This window comes from Plecotus auritus (assembly GCF_963455305.1).
Source record: "Plecotus auritus genome assembly, chromosome: 4".
In the NCBI taxonomy this organism is placed as follows: Eukaryota; Metazoa; Chordata; class Mammalia; order Chiroptera; family Vespertilionidae; genus Plecotus; species Plecotus auritus.
Window position 1 is genome coordinate 49,769,222 of NC_137775.1, and position 22,888 is coordinate 49,792,109.

At 42.2% G+C, this 22,888-nt stretch overlaps 1 protein-coding gene across 1 annotated transcript in view; it reads left to right on the forward strand.

Moving 5' to 3' along the window:
• The first annotated feature begins 5,916 nt into the window (after positions 1-5,916).
• Positions 5,917-22,888, forward strand: part of GPR63 (G protein-coupled receptor 63) — a 41,696-nt gene continuing 24,724 nt past the window's right edge. The window contains exon 1 of the mRNA XM_080665586.1: positions 5,917-6,147. The gene's annotated coding sequence lies outside the window, so the exon portion shown is untranslated. The remainder of the gene's footprint in view (positions 6,148-22,888) is intronic.

Genomic DNA, 22,888 nt, shown 5'->3' on the forward strand with positions numbered 1-22,888 from the left:
TCTGAGGGTGGGACCCAGGCATTGGTATTTTGAAAAAGCTCCTCAGATCATTCTTATATACAATCAGGACTAAAAATCTCCAATCTGTACCAGTTATAGGTCTTACTGTGCAGGAAATTTCTTCCACATAAGCAAATTGATGCTTGGAGAGATGGTATGTGCTCAATGTCTTGCTACAAAGCAGCATTTCACACCCAGTCTGTATGGTTTCAAAACTAGTGCTTTCGAAATTTATTTTTGAAAATGACCCAAAGTAGGACATGTAATTTACATCATAACTTAAAGCACATAAAATAATGAAAACCTAGTTTAACAAATAATACTTAATCTTATTACATATGATGCAGTCTGATATTTTGTTTTAGTTAATTAAAAAATACTGATAAAAAACCCACTGAAATGAATTCATGACTTGCAGTTGGAAGCACTCTTTTGAACCATGACAGTATAGATTCCTTATCTATTCCAAATACTAGGCAAGATCTTTTCCGCATCAATGACTTCTCATTTTGTTTGTCTTCTCATCTGGAAAGCCCCACCCTCTGTTTCCCCCTCACTTTTCAAAGGTCATCAAGTTGGTTCCTGGCTAAAAAGCATTTCCCAGGCTACCTCTGTCCATAGTGTCTCTTATTTCAATGTGTATAGTTAACACAGAGAGCTCATCACACTTTTTAAAATACTAAATTACATATTGTGATACTCTGTAATTGTCTTATATCTTATACAGTTATGTGTCCTTGATTAAACTTAACCTCTTTGAGGACAGTGACAAGTTGTATGCTTTTGCTTCTTTACTTTTCAAAATGTCTAGCACATCACACATGCTAAAAACAGCTTTGTGACCCTAGACAAGTTAATTTCTGAACTTTTACTATTTTTTAATTTCAATTAAATTTATTGGGATAACATTGGTTGATAACATTACATAAGTTTCAGGTGTCCAGCGTTATAATACAACATCTTTCTATTCTTTCGTGTGCTCACCACTAAAAGTCTAGTCTCCTTCTGTCACTACATACTTGACTGTGCACGTGTGTGTTTAGGGAGTGGGGGGCTGTGGGCATAGGTCATCTCTGGTCTTCATCCCCCGCTATTGAGCTTCCTTTCTTCATCCCTAAAATGAAAGGGACTATTCCAGATTAATTCTAAAGTCTCTTCCATGTTTTTTTTTTTTTTAAACATATATTTTTATTGATTTCAAAGAGGAAGGGAGGAGAGAGAGAGATAGAAAGATCACTGATGAGAGAGAATCATTGATTGGCTGCTTCCTGTATGCCCCACACTAGGGATCAAGCCCACAACCTAGGCATGTGCTCTGACTGAGAATTGAACCGTGACCTCTTGGTTCATAGGTCAACGCTCAACCACTGAGCCATGGCGGCTGGGCATCTTCCAGGTTTTTAAGTTTATTTTTCTTAAATATCTAAGAAATTCTTCCATAAAAGATAGAATAAAAACAATATATAAAACGTTTTTATGAACAACTGTCAGAAAAGTTCTTGTGTGGGAAGAAAAAGGCTCATATGGTTTGGCATTTTTAATACACAAAATATAAACTTGGTGCTATCTCTGAAAAGATTAAGAACAACTTACTGGAGAAAATGAAGCTGGGCCCTATGTCACTTGGATATGAACTGTGATTATTCACAGGCTGCATTTGTACTCAAGTTGAATGAATATTTACGCAATAAGAAATTTCCATGGACTCTTATTAAGTCGAATTGATTACATAATAACACAACGCTTACCAATGAGTGTGGGGTTGGGGGCATGTGAAGGCAGATGTATCATGATTTAGGAAAAAAAATATTTTTGAATACAATTACATTTTAGATACTGTTTGTTTACAAGTGGTTTGTTAAACATTACTGAGGACCTTCCCAGTGGCTTCTGAAACCAAAGGATGCGTTGGTTGGTTCAATTACTTGAAATCCCATGACCATCATCATTCTTCTTATTCTAAAGCTACCACAGAGGAACCATTGAGCAGTCAGTCCCTTTGGTGGTGGTATGCATGTGTGTGTTTGGGGAGTGGAGGGCTGTGGGCATAGGTCATCTATGGTCTTTACTTCCTCAACATTCATTTCCTCTTTGTTAACAACACTAATTTTCCCTCCGAGAACCTCCTCTCTGCCACTCAGTCCCTGTGGTTTGGGTATGTACTGGGGGGAGAGTAGGCACTAAAGATGTGTCCTCTGACATTTTCAGTCATAGGTAAATGACCCCAACCTGGCTGTGTGTGTTCCAGCCCACCGTTATAATGGTTATAACCATGGTTATAGATGGGCACAGAATGCAAGTGAGTCCAATGAGACCCATTCCTTGGGATCAATTGCTAAGGAAGTTGTAGGAGGAGGTGAGCCTGGATCTGTAGGGTACAGATTAGAGAAAAAAAAAAAAAACAGTGCAATGAAAGCACAGCCAGATATGGAGAGAAACTGAATCCTAACACTGAATCCTATATAGGAAAGAAAAAAATATTTTTAAATTCCCCCTCCTCAATACCCCTCCTCAGCTCCTGGAATTTATAAGCAAACTACAGGCCCAGTGCATGAATTCGTGCATGGGTGGGGTCCGCCCGCCTGCCGTGATGGGGGCCCATTGGGCCAGGCCAGCAAGGGGGTCAGGCCGTGGGTGATTGGCTGGCCAGCCCTGCCCCCAATTGGGGTGTTAGGGGCCCATCGGGGGCGGGCTGATGGGGGGGAGCAATCGGGCCAGATTAGGCTGGTTGGCTGCTGCAGTGCATGTCCTAGCTACCTGTCATTCTGGTCATTCTTGTTGTTCCACCATTCCAGTGGCTGGGCTTTTATATATATAGACTAGAGGCCCGGTGCACGGATTCGTGCACCGGTGGGGTCCCTCGGCCTGGCCTGCGCCCTCTCGCAATCTGGGACCCCTCGGGGGATGTCGGATAGCCAGTTTCAGCCCAGTCTCTGCAGGCCTGATCCAGACAGGAGGGAGCCCAATCCTGTGCGTTGAACGTCTGTCCCCTGGTGGTCAGTGTGCGTCATTGCAACTGGTTGACCAGTTGTTTGGTCTTCTGGTCACTTAGGCTTTTATATATATAGACTAGTGGCCCAGTGCATGAAATTTGTGCATGGGGAGGGGGCCCTCAGCCCAGCCTGCACCCTCTCCAATCGGGGATCCCTTGGGGGATGTCCAACCGCCAATTTAGGCCTGATACCTGTGGGATCAGGCCTAAACCGGCCGTCGGACATCCCTCTCGCAATCTGGGACTGCTGGCTCCTAACCGCTTGATCGCCCCTAACTGCCTCTGCCTGCCTGCCTGGTTGTCCCTACCCCTCTGCCTGCCTGCCTGATCACCCCTATCCTCTTTCCCTGCCTGCCTGATTGCCCCTAACTGCCCTCCCCTGTTGGCCAGATCTCACCTCCAACTGCTCTCCCCTGCCGGCCTGATCTCGCCCCCAACTGCCTCTGCCTGCCTAATCACCCCTAACTGCCCTCTCTTGCCGGCCTGATCTCGCCCCCAACAGCCCTCCCCTGCTGGCCTGATCTTCCCTAACGGCCTCTGCCTTGGCCACCACCACCATGGCTTTGTCCAGAAGGAAGTCGGACATCTGGAAGATGGTTAATCGACCCGGTCTAATTAGCATATTACCCTTTTAGTAGTATAGGTAGATTATATAGGATAGGATTGCTTAATTGCGGGGTGGGGGGGAAGCCTTTTTCATCAGGAGGAGATGCTCTTAGCAGACAAAAATACATAATCCCTATACTGGACTGATAGCCAGCCATATACACAATACTGCCAAACCAGTCATTAAAAAATTGAACCACTTTCTTACACCTTACACCAAACAGCTGTTGCCCTTAAAACCCCTCCTCAGCCCCCACCTTATGTCTGCCTTCGCAGTTCACCCAGATTAGGTTCTTATTGGTCAGTTTCTATGCCAGTCAGCGTCAAAAGCTCTGCCTCCTAGGCAGCCATTGGCTCCTCACACTTCACCCAGATTTGGTTCTGATTGGTCAGTTTCTATGCCAGTCAGCGACAAAAGCTCTGCCTCCTAGGCAGCCATTGGCTCCTCACACTTCACCCAGATTTGGTTCTGATTGGTCGGTTTCTATGCCAGTCAGTGTCTCTGGGCCTATCAACAGGCCTGATAAGAGAGGCGGGGCTGATCAGCAGCCCCAGCAGAGGCCTGAGAGAAAGAGAGGTGCGGCTGCTGGACAGGCCCCGAGAGAAAGAGAGAGGCAAGGGCTGATCAACAGCTGCCACGGAGGCTATGGATCAGACCCTGCTTTTCTCTCCAGGCCTCTCTTTGGGCCTAATCCGCAGCCCCCTCAGCAGTCAGTGTTGGGTCCCAGCCCCCGCAGCAGTGGGCAGTCAGTACTGGGTCGCCATGGCAACCCAGCACTGACTTCCGGTCGGTCGAGCCTATGGTTGTTTTGGATGTTATGGACCCTGGGTTTTTATATATTAGGATGAGCCAATATATTCCAATCTCCTGCACTGTAGGCTTTCTTGTCAGTTTGAGTTGGGTGCCTATAATAGCCAACTATCCTGACTATAAAGATTATCATAGAACCAGTGTATCTTCAGTCTCGCTCACTGCTAACCTTCTCCCTCTTCTTAACATTTGGTCCAGGCAGGACCACACCTCCTGGTTTTTTAGGGCCCAAGGCTTATTATCTCTCCATCTTATAACAGAAATCACTACAACCTTTTGCATGTTGTCTCCCTGCCCTCTCCCTCCACAAGTCCACATGTGCTTATTCACAAGTGCAGGTGGCAGGAGAGGAAGATCTGATGTCCAGTCTCAGGGTACTGATGCAAGTGTCTGGGCCCATGCCTTTGAGCCCAGGCTGGATCTCCAACTCAATTGTCTGCCTACCTCTTCCTCCCCAGAGGACACTGCAGGATACAAATGGCACAACACTATGCTGAGGCCCTACAGTACTGAGAAGCAAGAGTGGGAGCCATGAGGTAGACAAGCAGGCTCTCTGCTGCTAACACCCACTTGATTGTGGTCTATTCCTGGGCCAATGCTCACTGTTCATGCTGTGTCTCCTAGCATCCCCACAGTGGGCATACCCCACTGTAGTCTCAGCAGTCATCACACATGTTGATGATAGCTGGAAAAACAATATCACTCCTCACTTGTAAGCAGCATTTCCCTGTGTCATTTACATCTTAAGATGGTATGGTTTCTGGAGGGTCTTCCTGAGTTCAGTTTATAGATCTCTGCTTCCAAACTTTGTTGATGTAAGTCAGTGGTTCAAGAAATCCAGATGGAGGCCACCTGGCCATTGGCCATTGGAAAAGAACAGGGCACAAGGTAAAGCAGGCATTTGGCAAGTCTTCCATGCCACACACCAGTGACACCTTCAGGGGCCAATCTAGGGACTCCAGCTGGTCTTTAGTCATTCAGTCTCCTGTGCTCCTGGGGAGACCCTCACCACTGTACTGGAAATAGGGGACCAATAAGCAGGAAACAAGAAAGGAAACGCAGTTCTACTGGCTTTGGGGCGCGGGCCTGGGCAGCGTCGCAGGGTAGGTGTAAGTGTGTGTGTGTGTGGGGGGGGGTAGGGGCGAGGGAGGGATGTAGAAGAAGAGACCCTAAAGAGGAGAGAACAGTTAGGAGAATGGGCGAGGTTTCAAGGACCTTAGTTGGGGAGCTCAAGCCATGGGCAAGGGTGGCCCCCGTGCCGGGTCCGAGCACTTACCCTACCTTTGTCCTGGCTAAGGGGCCACCAGACCTGGCGGGGAGCTGGGGAAGCGGCTGGGAAAGGGCAAACGCAGAGGCCCCGAAGCTGGTCTCCGGAATTTCTGCGTCTGCTCCCCACGCTCTTAACTTGCCTCCCCCGCCCTTTTCTCTCCACCCCCTCACCTCCGGCTAAAACGCGCGGGCGCCTTTAAGAGCGAGCTTTGGTTACCCCGGGGGCGGGAACCCCGGCAGATCGCGAGGCGGCGGCTCCCAGCCGACGCTCCCCACTTTTGGCTCCGGCTCTGGCCACCGCCGCCTGCCAGCCCCTACCTCCTCTTCCTCCTCCTCCTCCTCCCCTGCCTGGAGCGTGGTTCTCTGCGGCGGGGGAGAGAAGTGCCATGTCAGGAAAGTTCCGGGAGGCGCTGGATGGCGCCGCGCTCCCCGCGCGCTGTGGGCGCCCGCGCGCAGCCCTTTGTACGAGGTGAGGCTCGGGTCCTCGGACCCGGGACAGTAGCGGCGGGCGGGAGCCTTGGCTCCACCGCGCTGGGGAGGGTGTGCGGTCGGGCGGAGTGTGTGGCGCTGAAGGAGGCTGGTTAGACCGAAGTTGTGCGGAAGAGGCTGGGTTTTCGGGGAGATATTTGCGGCTGGACTTGATTGCAGCCGCCAGCGCTGCACGGCGGGGCCCGGCCGGGACTCGGTTTCCCCGGGCGCCCCCGGCCCGGCCTCCCGACGCCCCCGGCCCTGTCCCCTGCCGCCCGAGCAGCCAGGCCTTCCAGGAAAGGGGGGGAGGGGGTGCAGGGAGGCTCCCAGAGCCCGATTGCCCCCGCAGGGCTCGCCCCCCGGAGGCTGAGCGCCGGGAGTGAAGGAGGGGATGGAACCCCCGTGAACTTTTACGCGGTGGTCGCATCGCTCTCTGGGGGTGAAAGTGCCCTCGTTTGCCGAGCGGGGAGGCTCCTGCGAGCTCCAGCAATTCCGAGAGGTTGCCTCTTCTTGCCTGTGGGTAAGCTTGGGCGCTGTGTGTCTTTTCTGTCTTGGTCGGTTTTCTGCGTCGCCCTGATTTTCTCGTTCTCCCTCCTCCGCCCCTTTTGCTTTTGGAATATACATATATATTTAAAGGAAAAATATCCTTAGGCTCAGGGTGCTTAAAAAGAAAGAAAGAAAACACCCAACAGTATATCTTTATGAAATGACCCCCCAGGGCTGACCCACATTTTCAAAGTGATCGTTTAGTCCCTGATTGAGTAGTTACACTTGGTCTCTACACTTAGAAATACAGGTAGCCCTGTAGAAGATGATGCAGTTTTTGTTTTTTAATCAGTGAGGTAAGATGAGTTTTTAACCATATCTTTTTGAAAGAGATTTTCTCTTTACTTGTTGATTTTCATTGTCTTAGATTAAAAGGCTCCAACTAATTTTAGGAGTACTATTTCTACGAATCACATAAAACCTGATGTTTCTTGTATAATCTGACATTGCTTCTGACAGTTTTACCCTTCGATGAGGTATATAATACATGTAATTAGTTGGTGAAATCTAATATATAAGTGCATTTATTATGCAAATGGGTAAGTTGTTTTTTTTTTGTTGTTTTTTTTTAATTTGTGTGTCCTGTGGGTGACTGGAGCCCACTTCCTCACAAATGTCTATTCCTGGTCTGTCTTCTTCACTTACATTGTGTATGTCTGATGTTGGGTACAAATCAAAGGTTCTGATGAAAAGTACCTGCATTTTGCGAAGTGTTTGTTGTATAGCCCAAATTTTAGTGACAATTGATTACATCATCCAGATTATTTTGAAAAATAAGAATAGAATTGGGGACTTGTTTAAAGAAAAGAGTATCATGAACTATTTAATCAAGTACTTAATCAAGATGAGTATTTATGCTTTACATATAATTTTGTGTTTGAATGCATACTACCAAAATAAACAGGGAATATTGTGGGTAACATCTTGTTTGCAGTGGAGAAGTTTTGGAAGATAGTTATTCCAGAATAACCATTAATATTATAGCATTTTATTTGGGATATAGATTTTCATTTTGGAGTGCAGTTTTGACCCTCTGCTGTCAAATATACCAGAACTGAAACTTTATGAAAATAACTCACAATCTCAAGCATTTTCTGAAAAATTTCAGCAAACTGAACATTCTTATTAAAAAAAATTTGCTTCAGAAAAGTCACATACGTAAAACCCCAGCTGTAGTTATTATTTTACTCTAAGTTTGCTGGACTCCAGGCAAGTAAGTATTGTGTTTAATAAGAATTTGGGTTTCTAAGATAGATGTGATTTAGTTCCCAGAATTTATTGATTGATATGAGTGCCTTGAGATTTTGTATGTGGTTTGATTTGAGATGATTGCTTTGCGAATGATTCTTTTTGAAACTAAATGTATATATATATCACAATCCCTATCTATATCTGTCTAACATATATAATAGAGAAATAATATATTGTGGATAATGTATATAAAATATATAACAACATCTATAATAATAAAAGTGTAATATGCTAATTAGACCGGACAGCCGAACGACCTTCTGGACAACCTTCCGGACGAAGCCAGGGCTGTGAGGGCTGAGGCTGCGAGGGCTGAGGCAGCCACCGCAGCTGCGAGCCCCTTGCATGAATTTCCTGATTAGGCCTCTAGTCTATACTAATAAAAGGGTAATATGCTAATTAGACCAGGAGACCTTCCGGACGTCCTTCCGGACAAAGCCATGGTGGCGGGGCCGAGGCAGAGGCAGTTAGGGGCAATCAGGCCAGAAGGGGAGGGCAGTTGGGTGTGATCAGGCCAGCAGGGGGGGCAGTTGGGGGTGAGCAGGCCAGCAGAGGGGAGCAGTTGGGGGCAAGCAGGCCAGCGGGGGGTGCAGTTAGGGGCAAGCAGGCCAGCGGGGGAGGGGGGGCAGTTAGGGGCAATCAGGCCGGCGGGGGGGAGGGCAGTTGGGGGCGATCAGGCCGGCAATGGGGGGCAGTTGGGGGTGATCAGGTCGGCAATGGGGGGCAGTTGGGGGTGATCAGGCTGGCAATGGGGGGCAGTGGGGGTGAGAAGGCTGGCGGGGGGGGGGCAGTTGGGGGCGATCAGGCCGGCAGTGGGGGGCAGTTGGGGGTGATCAGGCCGGCAATGGGGGGCAGTTGGGGGCGATCAGGCCGGCAATGGGGGGCAGTTGGGGGTGATCAGGCCGGCAATGGGGGGCAGTTGGGGGTGATCAGGCTGGCAATGGGGGGCAGTGAGGGTGAGAAGGCCGGCGGGGGGGGGCAGTTGGGGAGGAGCAGGCTGGCAGGTAGAGTGGTTAGGGGCGATCAGGCAGGCAGGCAGGTGAGCCGTTAGGAGCCAGTGGTCCCAGATTGTGAGAGGGATGTCCAACTGCCGGTTTAGGCCCGATCCCTAATATGCTAATTAGATCCTGGTCTAATTAGCATATTACCCTTTTGTTAGTATAGGGCCTAAACCGGCAGTCGGATGTCCTCCGAGGGGTCCCAGATTGGAGAGGGTACAGGCTGGGCTGAGGGACACCTCCCGCCTCCCATGCATGAATTTTGTACATCAGGCTACTAGTATAATAATAAAAATATATAACAGAGAACAGCAGGTCTAAAAGATAAGAAGCTAAAAATAGAGCTTGTTCTCTCTTCCGCATTTTCATCAATATCAGTTAAAAATATTATGTTTTCTAATATGTTCTTGTTCTTGCACAAAGCTTGGACCAGGGAGCCATGTGCCAACAATGCTAGGTAAAATTTTGCTTGTCAATGTAGTTTTCTTCTTTTAACACTTCAAAAATGATCTTCAGGTCATTCCCTATTGGTCTGGGCTTAGACCTCAAAGACATGCAAACCTTAGAAACTTTTTGATATTCCAATTTGCGAAATGATGTCCTAATTAGTTGATTTGAAATGGTACCCATTAATACTTGGAAAAATAATACCTATATTAAAATTTTAAGAAGTTTGGATGAGCATAGAAGGAGAAATTTAATGTTACATGGGAATACAGGGTCAAGAGAGGAGTTTTTGCCTGGAGGGTGTTAGGTAAGAAATTTGAAGTTGTGGGAAAATTGAGCATGTTTGTAAGTGATAGAGCAATGAGAATAGAGATTGGAAGATTGAAGATAAGGGAGGCATAACAGAATTCGTATATCAGATATTTATTGTAATTTTAAATGTCCACAATTTCTTTGCTATTGTCCCATAAAGAAGTGGAGACTAATTATCTTGTTTTTTCTAGGGGCTGAACTTAGTGATTTACTTCTAAGGAATAGAATGTGATAGAAGGGATGCTATGTAATTTACATGGTAAGGTTAGAAAATAAGAAATAGCTTTTTTCCTGGCTCTCTCTTCTGAATTTAGCTATTGAAACCCATTACCATGCTCTGAGGAAGCTCATCCCACATGGAGAGGACACCTGTAGGTTTTCCCACCGAGACTGAACTAACAACCAGCATCAACTGCAAGACATCTGAATGTGTGAAACATCTGAAGTGTGTAAGATGACTCAGCCACCTCTTACTGAGTAGGAACCATCTAGTGACTATTCAACCCTCAGAATTATGAGTTGTTAATAATAATAAATAACTTGTTGTATTCCACTGAGTTAGGAGAGGTTTATTGTGTAGCAATAGACAGCTAGAACATTTTTTTGAGTACTTACTATGTACCTGACACTCTGTTAAAGACTAAACATATAAAGATGTTCAATGTCAGATGTTTTCTCTGTCCTGAAAGAGGTTTAAATCTAATAAAAAACATTAATTGCATAATCCCTATAATATATGTACAATTTCTACAATAAACTTTCTCAGTGGATGAGAAAAACAAACCTATAATACAGGCTCCAGTCACTACAGTTCAGGTTTTGAGATATTTCTTACCACATCCCACAGCTGAAGCTGCTATATTTCAGCATATGTATGAAAATTAGAAATGAAATGAAATAATTTTTAGATTGATTTTTGCTTTCATTTGCTAAGTATTTAGCAGAAATGTGTGTATATTTGCTACAAATGCCAGTTACTTGATACATGTAGCAATTTTTTTTTTAAGCTATGACATGTATACATTTAGGATGATTTCTTAGTTGTTTACTTGAAACAGTAACATATTTCCCAGAGTTTATGTTGTGTCTCTTGGGCTCTCAAAAAATAACATGTGAAATGCTTTGCTCTGAGCCTGAGATCACAGACTTGCAGAACTGATGGGATCTTGGTCAATTATAGTTTCAAGTTTCCTGGGAATTTTCTGTTTAAGGTCAGATGTGTCCCTAATTTGAACTGGATAATCCACGAAATAGGTACTTTTGCAACCACAGAACATGGAGAACATTCCAGATAATTTGCAGTGTGGGCAGCCCAACATGGTTTAGTGTTTAGTTGGCTTGAGGCAGCGTGCCATGCTTGTAAAAAATGGTTTCTGAAGCTGACAGACAGCAAGCTGTTTCTGTCTTAGAGTTTGACACATAGGATAAAGCGCTGTTTAGTTTCTGTGCCAGTAAGTATGGACAAGATTGGTAAAACTAATTTGTTTCCATTTCTGTCTATATGATAGAAGATTCAGAAAACTCAAGCATGAAACTCTAGCTTAATATCCTGGGAAAGGTCACTCATGTTAATTAAAAATGTAGTTAAGAGTTGGAAAGTTGGATTTTATCATAGTTTTCAGGTTTGGGCAAGAGTGTATGTTTATTTATAGGAGGATAATCTAGTGATTACCTATTGAAATGAATAATACACTGCTATTTTCAGTGTTTCCCAGGCCCAATTTAGATTAAAAAACATCCTCAGCCAGATGCTCTATCAATCACCTGGCATACATGTTAGTCGATTCTTAGATAATTTTCAGTTGAAACCATTATGTGTCATTATGTAAGGTTTATATACCTTTTGAGGTTTTGAGCAAAACGCCTTAGATAACTATTTTTCTCTCAGTTGGCTTAGCCAAATTTATCTCTATCACTAGAACATTTGAAAAATATTGTAGGCAATTTTTTAAATGTGAAAACTTGTAAGGATTTGCCTTGGGGAGGTGTTACAAAAAAGAATTGATTCTTTATTCTAGCTGTTATCTTCCGAAGGGAGGTGCTGTCACCTCTTCCTATTTTTTTTTAAACAAAAATAAATGTATGGGTAATAGAGAAAGAACATTTTTAGGCATTTAAAAGATGCTTGATGTTTGAGTCTGAATAAGGGTTTCCCAGTCCATGATGCCTTTTAAAGTTTCACATTACCCAGCACTAGCAGAAAGTCTGTTCTTTAATTCTTTCAGCTCATTCCCACCTTTTTCTTCTTTAAATATTCTCCCTTCTCTTGAATTTTCGAGTTCTTTAAGATACTATGAGTTTTGGATTTGTTTCCCTTATTTTCCATGGTAGGCTTTGGGTAAATTTGCTCCTACTTAAAGGTATAATGATGTTGGGGACTTGTCATTTTTGTAGCCATATTTCATGTATAATTGCTATTGTAAGGTTTCAAATCTTTATTTTTTTGCTATATTAAATATTTGTTCTTATTATGGAAGTAACACGTTTATTATAGAAAATTTAGACAAGCAAAAAAACGAAACCAAAACAACAAAGAGGAACAAAAGGAGAATTATACCCAGAGATAATTATTGTTAACATTTTGGTGTATATTTTTAGATACATATAGAGAAATACTATAATATTTTAATTTCTAAAAATGACACTTTATTCTATATATTTCTAATTTTCATAAAAAGATGAACCACATTTCATATAAACATCCTATCTAATAAAAGAGTAATATGCAAATTAACCATCACCCTGCCACATCCACAAACCACGCCCACAAGCCACGCCTACCAGCCAATCAGGAGCGAGTATGCAGATTAACCCAACAAAGATGGCTGTGGCCATGGAGAGAGCAGGAGGGAGGCTTGGGTTTCCCTGGCGATGGAGGAAGCCAAGCTTTCAGCACACCCTGGCCGGCCCAGGCCTCCACTCAATGCTACAAAGTTTCAATTATAGAAGATAAATTAATCCCAACAAAAATGGTGGCAGCCATGAAGCTGGAGAGAGCAGGAGGCTAGGGTTTCCCCTGGCGATGGAGGAAGCCAAGCTTCTGCAGCCATGGCCTCCTTTGGCCTCCGCTTAAGGCTACAAAGTTTCAATTATAGAAGATACATAAATCCCAACAGAAATGGCTGCTGCCATGGAGCGAGCAGAAGGCTTGGCTCCGCTTCAGGCTACAAAGTTTCAGTTGTAGAAGATAAATAAATCCCAGATACAGGGCCTCTGCTTGAGTCGCCGGGGGGCACGGCCGGCCTGTAAACCACCACAGGCCCCTCGCTCAGACTGCCCCATGCCCCAAGGGAACCCCCACCTTGATCTGGGACACCCTTCAGGGCAAACCAGCTGGCCCCCACCCATGCACCAGGCCTCTATCCTATCTAATAAAGAGTAATATGCAGATTGACCATCACTCCAACACACAAGATGGCTGCCCCCATGTGGTCAAAGATCCTGCCCCCATGTGGACACAAGGTGGCCGTGACAAGATGGCCAGCAGGGGAGGGCAGTTGGGAGGGACCAGGCCTGCAAGGGAGGGCAGTTGTGGGTGATCAGGCCAGCAGGGGAGGGAAGTTGGGAGGGACCAAGCCTGCAAGGGAGGGCAGTTAGGGGTGATCAAGCCTGCAGGGGAGGGCAGTTAGGGGTGACCAGTCTGGCAGAGGAGGGAAGTTGGGGGCAAACAGGCTGGCAGAGGAACAGTTAGACATCAATCAGGCTGGCGGGCAGAAGAGGTTAGGGTCAATCAGGAAGGCAGTCAGGCGAGCAGTTGGGAGCCAGCAGTCCTGGATTGTGAGAGTGAAGTCGGACATTTCTCTAGTGGTCCCAGATTGGAGAGGGTGCAGGCTGGGCTGAGGGACACCCCCCCATGCACAAATTTCGTGCACCAGGCCTCTAATTTTAATATAACATATTTACATTTAACTATATCATAAAATGATCTTCTGTAACATTTTGATACTGAGTGGTATTTTATTTTATGGATATATCATAATTTATTGGGAATATGCCAACATAACATCAGACAGATTTTCCTTTTTTCCCCCTCTCCTCTAGAAGTAGAATTTATGAGTAGTGATAAAAGGCATTGATGTTTTGCATTGACTTCGAGGCAGTTCATTATGCTTACTATAAAATTTACATTCTTAATCATAGTCTTCTGTAGTTTTGTGGGTCAGTATAATATGAAAGATTCGAGTTAGATAGGATTTAAACCCAGACATGATTGACTAGGGCTTCATCCAACTGAAGTAGCCCTAAATATTTACAAGGACTCAGCTGTAAAGTTCTGCCTCAGCACCTATTCATTCATGCCCAGTCATAGCTGTAAATGCTACTTCCACCTAAACAGGTACAGCCGGTGATAGTAAGCCCTGAGGATGTTCTCCCCTTTTCACTTTCAGTCTCCTTACTGTGCTGCCATTTGACCTTCTGCCCACATATACTGACACTGATGCCTACATAATTGCTGTATGGTTGAATGAATAAACATTGTTTCCCGTATAGTCATATCTAAGATTTAAAAATATTCTGTTTCTGCCCTTTGCTGCCAACTCCTGGACTCTTAACATTTAGAAAAAATATTGCTTTGATAATTTTGAGGTTTTGTGATTTTTTTTTTTTTTATTATAAGCTGGTCACTTCCCTCAGAACTTTATGGTAATTTTTTCACGTCTGGATGAAGGCAAATTTCTTAAGAGGGGAAAAATATTTTGCTTCTGCTACTAGTTTGGGTGCTCTACTGACCTGGGCACATTTTAAATCAAATTTATGCTTGACATTTTTTTTTTTTGCTTGTTTTTTTTAATCTCAGAGCTACTTTATGGTTATACATTTTGGGAGGGAAATTCTTTTCCTTTTTGGCACAGAGGAATTTATTTCTTGTTCACCTTTAATAGCAAATGTGGCCCTTTAATGTCCTGGTTGCTGTTGGGTTCTTCTGACAAATACTATAATTCTGTCATCCTAACTCAAATGATTTACATTTAACTATACTAAAGAAACTACTTTGTTTCTGAGATTACAAAAATAAGATACTTTTCTTATTTAGGTTAATATGCATACCTTAGCTAACCACTCTAGGGTTTTTGCATTTGAAGAGAAAAAGCAGACACGTATGTGTCAAGATATGATGGCAAATGCTTTTCTGTTCCCCTTTTAATTCTAATTTTATAATTTACCAATTTCCTCTGTTGATACATTTGAAATCTCTGTTTGGGTATTGGTATCAGCACTTGCTCTTCCTAAGCCCTAAGCATCGTCTTGTTTACACTAATTTAGTATTTGGCTTATGTTTTGTTCTTTAGGGAGTTAGTGCAGGCATCTTATTTTAAACATTCAGTTACATCTGTTTTTCTTTCTTCAGATTTCTGGGCTTTGCCTTTAACATCGTAGTAGGGAAAGTGAAAAACCACCCATGGGCTTCATTGCCCTGACTTATACTCTCAAAAGTGAGTTAAAAGATGGCAAACTGCAGGGCTCTTCTGGGTAAGTTCATTTTTGAGGAGGAATTCTGTGCTTTTTTCAGATGGTTACATATTGGTAAACATCTTAAGAATCTTTTAGTTGTTTTCTTTTGTCATTGTGACATATTCAACTTCTTTCCTTTAACCCTACATGATTTTGAATACGAGATAGGCTAAGTTGTGACGATCAGTTGAAGTAGAAAGCATTTAAGAACTTAAGCATTTACAGCTCTCAGTACTTAGTTACTGTAGATTAGCTATAAAAACTTAGATACAGTGGTAAAATGAATCCAAATTAAAAAAAGACTAACTTGATACTTCTGGATAATTATTTTATTTATCAGGTGATAATTATTCATGTTATAAAATTAAGCCTTTACTATTTTCTGTGCTCTTTTTAGGAAATAGTATTTCTTTTGCATTCTGAGTTTTAAAGTCTCTCTTTTTGTACTAACTATTTTTCTACATCTTGCATAGAGGGGCACCAGAATAAAAATGATCTCTGCAGCTCACATACTAGAATCTCATTCTGGTAAGGACTTTGTTCATATCTAGGTTCTAGGGTGGAATAAAGTTCCAGGAAAAGACCCTTCTGGTAATTATTATTTTTAGTGAATAGACGGAACACTCAGGAAAAGCCAGATTACATAAAGCATCCATTTAGTTTGTGTGCTTACAGAAAGGGAATTTTCTCTTTATCTAATATAAACTTGAGACTTATAGTGATCAGTTTACTAAATAGTGTCTCTTCCAGAATCTAAGTTAAATTCTGCTTATTCTACTCAATTCCAACATAATAAATATTCTGCATATAAGAAGAATTTTCACATTTGTTTCATCAACCATTAGGCAAACTATGTTTGGGCCATTCTAATGCAATGATTCTTGCCATTATTGAATATATATTGAGTACATACACACACATACATGTGCATGTACACAGCATTTTCTGGTATCACTTTCTCATAGATTGTATCTTCAAGAGAAATCAAGTGAGAAGTGGTCATATATAAAGTATAATAAAACTGGAAAAATTCCCCATAAGTATAAGCAATGATGTTTATATATCCGTATTTAGTGCTCTTCTTTTCCCCCTTTTTTGTGTAATAGGAAATCCAGTATTTGCAATTCTGACTATTGTGTGTATAGTTGACATTGGGGCAGTGAATTCTCTATGGGTACTTGGTCTTACCAGCTATATGTCAGTTGCATCAGCACTTTGTGAACTTGCAAAGCTTTTACTGATGCTTTGATCTCTGAGCAGAGGCCCAAAGGACTAGCAGCCGGTACCTTACTGAATGGCAGCATCATTGGGACACTATCAATGGGGAACCCAATTATGAACAAACAGTACAACCTCACTTCAAATCCTTTCTCCTTGTGATTTTGTGATGCATGATGAGAAATTGTTTTTTTGGTATTTACAATATAGCCATTTTTCTTCTTGATTTTTTTCTCCATTTCTAAAGGTTCAAAGTGAATATTGCAGATTTCCTTTAAAACAGTTCTTTGCTAAAAAACAAACAAACTGAAACAAAAAACAACATTTCTTTGCTAAGCATGATTTTTTGTGTGGGGAGGCAGGGTGACTATTGGGAGGTGATCTATGTCGTACTTTGAACGACAATTGTGTAACTTTTTTACTAGAATGAGTCTTCCCCATTGTTGGATGCACTGCAAACTTGATTAAAAATTAAAATTTAGAAATAATACAAATGGAAATAAGGTTGGCTTATAGGAGACAATCATTTTTATGTATGCACTCTTCTCTATGGCAGGATTTAGTAGAGAGTCCTTCAGCTAGTGAGTTTTTAAGAACATTTTTTTGAATTTAAAATTATTTGTCAACAATTTCATTTTAGAAGAATTTCTTCAAGACCACATACATTTTGCCCTAACTGGTTTGGCTCAGTGGCTAGAGCGTCGTCGGCCTGCGGACTGAAGGGTCCCAGGTTCGATTCCGGTCAAGGGCATGTACTTTGGTTGCAGGCACATCCCCAGTAGAGGGTGTGCTGGAGGCAGCTGATCTGTTTCTCTCTCAATGATGTTTCTAACTCTCTATCCCTCTCCCTTCCTCTCTGTAAAAAATATATTAAAAAAAGAGACCACATACATTTTGTAAAATTTTACTTATTTTTGCAATGAAAGATTCCCGCTTCTTGTCATTATGACTTTATTTTATCTCTTACTCCCTATAATTTACTACTACTACCTCTTCCCCACCAAAAAAAATAAAACAATACAAAATAAACTGTAACTTCAAAACCAAAATATATTAGCTTTTAGCCTAGTACTTTAAGATTCATTTGCGCGGATCATATTCAGTCATCAAACATGAGACTTAGAGAATGTTGCAAGAAAATATGGACACATATATGTGAGGAATTGTGTTGCCTTTGTTTTCTATTCTTGGAGCATCCTGAGTTTTTCTTCACAGCACACACAACCTGGTGTATACCAATGGTTATTTCATGTTCCTAGGTATGTTTATGTACGTTTGGTATGAGTTGGGGTTTTTCAGAGAAATAAAGCTGATAGGAGATATATACTATATATATGAGTTTTTATAAGGAATTAGCTCACATGTTTATGGAGGCTGAAAAGTCCCATGACTTGCCATCTGCAAGCTGGAGACCCAGGAAAGCCTATGGTGTATTTCTGAGAACTAGAGGGCCGGTGGTTTAAGTACAGGTCGAGGGTAGCTGGGTTTGTTCCAGCTCAAAGTGCGAATTCTCCTTTCCTCCATCTTTTTGTTTTATTCAGGCCTTCAACAGATTGGATGATGCCCATCCCCATTGGCGGGGGCAGTCTGCTTTACTCGGTCTTCTAATTCAAATGCCAATCTCATCCAAAACACCCTCACAGACACACCCAGAAATAATGCTTAATCCAAGTGCCCTGTATTCCAGTCACGTCAACATGTGAAGTTAACCATCGCAATGAGTATCTCTAGTGGAGTTGTGAGTTACATAAGATCAGGAGATATATCTGTTTTGTTCTTCATTGTATGCCTTGCTCAGTCAGAAGCTGGCTTAGAGCAGGTGCTTAATAACTATTAAGGGAAGGAAAGAAAGAAATAGAACTGAGTGTATAAGTCAAGTTTAAAAGTTTATGTCAAAGATTTAGATAATACCCATTGATAGTCTGCTTGAAGACTGAGGATCACAGCAAAATATGCAAGTGCCATCCCTTGGCACATGATGACTGTTGACCTTTTCTCTGCCTTATCTGGTGGCCATTTTGAATACTAAAAATAAAGTCTTATTCATAAATTTTTGGACTCTTAAGTATTTTAAATATGACCTTTAGATTTTTTTCAGAATCTTTCCAAGTTAACCAGAATTATTTTGACCATAGCAGTGAATCAAGGTCAAAGCTGATTTGCCATTATTTCTGAGGATGAGTCAACGCTGCTGTTCAGCAACCCCATTTTGAAATGGTATAGTGAGAGCAGAAAGATCTTTAATTCTTTGCTGCTTCTCTTACATTATTTTTTAGCTTTTCACTCATGAGAACACTTGGTACAGTAGTTCCTCCTTACCTGCAGGGGATATGTTCCAAGACCCCCAATGGATGCCTGAAACTACAGGTAGTTCTGAACCATATATGAACTACGTATTTTTCTAAACATTCATACCTGTGATAAAGTTTAATAAATTAGGCACAGTAAGATATTAACAACAGTGACTTATAATAACAGAACAATGATAACAATATACTATAAGAAAAGTTATATGAATTGCCAGGGCTGACCAGCAGACCCTGAACGACGGATGAATGATTACTCTGACACATGTTTCTGTGAAAGAGAGGCTAAGGGACTCCTTGGCTATCGCCACCAAGTAGCCCTGTTCGCCTGCCTCCTTTGGCTTTTATTGTAATAACAGCTTGAACTAAAATCAACTATTAGATACTATCAGCAGGGTAAGCATCCTTGAGAAAACATGCGTCCTTTAAGCAAGGATGTTTTGAAGTCTAAACATAAAGATTCTAGCAAAATACCCAGGGGATCGGACTTGTTTGGAAAAGTCAAGGTAGGGGCTGCCTCAGAGCCCCTCAGAGGCCCCCGACCTTTCTGAGAATCCTCCTTATAGATATTCCAATCAAGTCCTGTGCTTCCCTACAATGAATGTGGTTTCCTCTCTTCCCTCTCAAAATATCTTACTGTACTAACTCACTTTTTCACTTAAAGGAAACACTTTATGGCTTCTTTTTGGCATTGCCAGCATCACTACTCTTGTGCTTTGTGGCTATTTTCAAGTAAATAAGGGTTATTTGAACATGAACACCGAGAGACCACAACAAATGATTTGACAACTGAGATGACTACTAAGTGACTAATAGGCAGGTAGCAAATACAGCGAGGATATGCTTGACAAAGGGATGATTTATGTCCTGGTAAAGATGGAGCAGGAGGGTGTGCGATTTCATCACATTACACGGATCAGTGTGCAATTTAAAATTACAGTGCAGAATCTTGAATTGTTTATTTCTGGAATATTCCATTTAATGTTTTTAGGGCACAATTGATTGTGGATAACTGAAACTGTAGAAAGCAAAACTACGGATAAGAGGGGACTACTGTAATTCCATATATCTCTTATGTTTATTGGAATTTGCTATGTAACGAGTTACATTTACATGGAACGGGGCCAAGGATTTTAGCATCTTTATTATTATTTACTTTTATTGATTTGAGAGAGAGAGAGAGAGAGAGAGAGAGAGAGAGAGAGAAACATCAATTTGTTGTTCCACTTGTTTATGCATTCATTGGTTGCTTCTTGTGTGTGGGATTGAACCTGCAACCTTGGTGTATCAGGACGATGCTCCAACCAATGGAGCTACCCCGCCAGGGCTTAGCATCTTTTTTTAAAAAAATGATATGTATGTGGTTGGCTATTTTATATCCAGGTTATTTGAGGTCTCTGGTAATCTATGAAGGTCTTCCGATTTCACATCCTGTGAAATTTCTATTATATCATACAAGAGGATGTGTCCTGTTAATGCCGGAGAGGTGAGGTAGTAAGGTTGTGGGGTAGGGAGTCTTACGCACTGTCTTTTGCCAAGAGATGATGCTTGAATCACCTCAGGCAGTGACATTTCCAGATGTGTAGGAAGGAGGAGGACACCATGGTGTAAGCATATGTATCCTCCATTTGTTCTTAGTAGACAGATAGCATGTCATAAGACTCCAACAACTAGCACAGTGCCTGGCCCATGTTGATATCCTAGCTATTTTTGTTGAATCAACGGGGCTGGAGCTCTCAGGGCAGGCACAGTCAGGAACAAAAGGTGTTATTATGAAAAACAAGTAAGCTGTAGTACCATTGCACTGGGGACAGAGGAATAACTGAGCATCGATGCAGCGGACTGTTTCTAGAAGGTCTAGGAGGTCATATGTAGACTTCCACCACATTTGAATCAAAGAGTAAAGAAGCCACATCTCTTTTGTTCTGAAGATAGATGATTGAAAGCCACTTTTCTGAAATAAAGGGGGCAGAAGCTAGAGTGGACAAAATCAGAGGAAGAGAAACAAAGGTATGTCAACATCACAGTGTGGAATCTTGAAGTGAGGAACAGGTTTAAATTTAACTTGGAGGAGTTATGGAAAACAGTCATGTGCAAGGGTGACAGGGTAGCATCCTCAGTGTCACGGAAGTGCTAGTGTGGTGGAGGACATGGTTTACTTTTCTGGCTGCATAGAACTACTGGCTCACGTTTACTGAGCGCCAACTGTGAGTCAGGACTTTATATTTGCTGTCTCATTTAACCCTTACAACACCTTCATGAACGAAGGCACACTGTGACCACCTCTATTTTTCTGACGAGGAACTGAGAGATTAAGTAACCTGCCCAATGACATACAGTTTGAAAATGGCAACCAGGTGCCCTGACCACTGCTAATGTGGACACAGTGGGCATCTGGAGAAGAGCATGGAAGTGCTCCGTGGGAAGTGTATTGTGGCCCTGAGTGACTTTTTAAAAATATGTATTTTTATTGATTTCAGAGAGGAAAGGAGAGAGAGAGAGAGAGAGAGAGAGAGAGAAACATCAATGATAGAATCATTGATCAGCTGCCTACTGCATGCCCTCTACTGGGAATTGAGCCCACAACCTGGGACATGTGCCCTTGACCGGAATCGAACTTGGGACCCTTCAGTCCACAGGCCAACGCTCTATCCACTGCGCCAAACTGGCTAGGGCGCCCTGACTTCTTATTTCCTCCAAAGGACATGCCAAAATCATTTCTGGTAAGAGGCAACGGAGAAAGGGTATCAGCATTTTTAGAAGCAATACCATTATGATGGTAAAAATCTTTAGATTTTATTAGATAAACTTACTTTTAAGGCCTTGGAAACTTCCATTGTGCTAACTTTATGACTATTAATTAAAAAATTACATTTCTAATCCTCTTGGAGGTAGGCATATGGGATCAGATGGGTTATGGAGTTGCTAAAGGGAAGATGTTTAAAAAGTGGAGTGGCAAGCTGTGCTGTTTGCAGAAATTTAGATGACTCTAAAGCTGGTTTAAAAAAATTTAAAAAACCCTCTTGCTGAATAGCAAAAAAAAAGTAGTTTTTTTATTTTTAAAAAAATTACATTGATTCTCAGGGGATGTTTGTGGGAACCAGAAAGGTAATCTAGAGATTAATATGAAAAGGTAGGTACTGTACTGTTATTTTTTATATTAGTAGGTAAATAATTGGAGGAAATATAGGGTACTTTTAAAGATAATGACTAGATAAATTACCATATTTAAATTTTGTGCTTTTGGGGATATGCTCTACTCATAAGTCTGTTATGCCCTTTGCCAAGGAGAGTACATTTCTTGCATAGTAATAACTTGCCTGAAGGATAAGGTACATTTGAGTAAATCCTCCTGTTATCAGTTTCCACATTTTTAAGTATTGTATTATTTTCTTCCCGTGGACAATAGGCATGATGAGATAGGTAGGAAAATGCTTATTTTGCTTCCTTAACATCTTTTCTAAGGAGTAGAGGTTGTTTTTTTTAAGTGAATATGTCTTATGATCATTGAAAAGAAACAATACATATTTATAATATATGAAAATGTTCTTTAAGAAGAGTATTTTCTTAAATACAAGAAAACTCAATTTATAATATTTGGAAAATATAGAAAAGAAAAAATGTATCAATGATAATCCTACTGGTCAGAAACATCTTTGAATATTTTGATGTGTTTCCTTCCAATCCCTTTAAAAATTTTAAAAAACATAGCAAGAGCATACTGTATGCTCATACAGCTTTGTAGTCTGTTATCTTCACTCAACATGCTTGTGTAATGTTTTCTTGTGATATTACTCTTCAGAAATAGCTCTAATGGCTACACAACATTCTATTATATAAGTCACATAATTAATTCTATCTCCTTAATGTGAACTTTTAGATTCCATATTTTTGCTTTCATGTACATGAAATTTTCAAAAGCTTTATTGAGATACTAGTGCTCCAGTACACGGATTTGTGCACATCGAAAGGAAACTAATTAGAAGGTGGCCAGTGGGGCGGGATTGGGTGAGACAGGCCAGACATGCCCTGGAGCCAACCTCCCACGGTCCCTTCCTGGCTGGCTGCACCTGGGGTGGCGCCGTGGCTCAAAGGGTGTCTGCGGAGTGAGTGGGGTACCTCTGGCAGGTGGGGTTCCTCAGCCTGGCCTGCGGGGATTGGGCCGAAACTGGCTCTCCGACATTCCCTGAAGGGTTCCGGATTGTGAGAG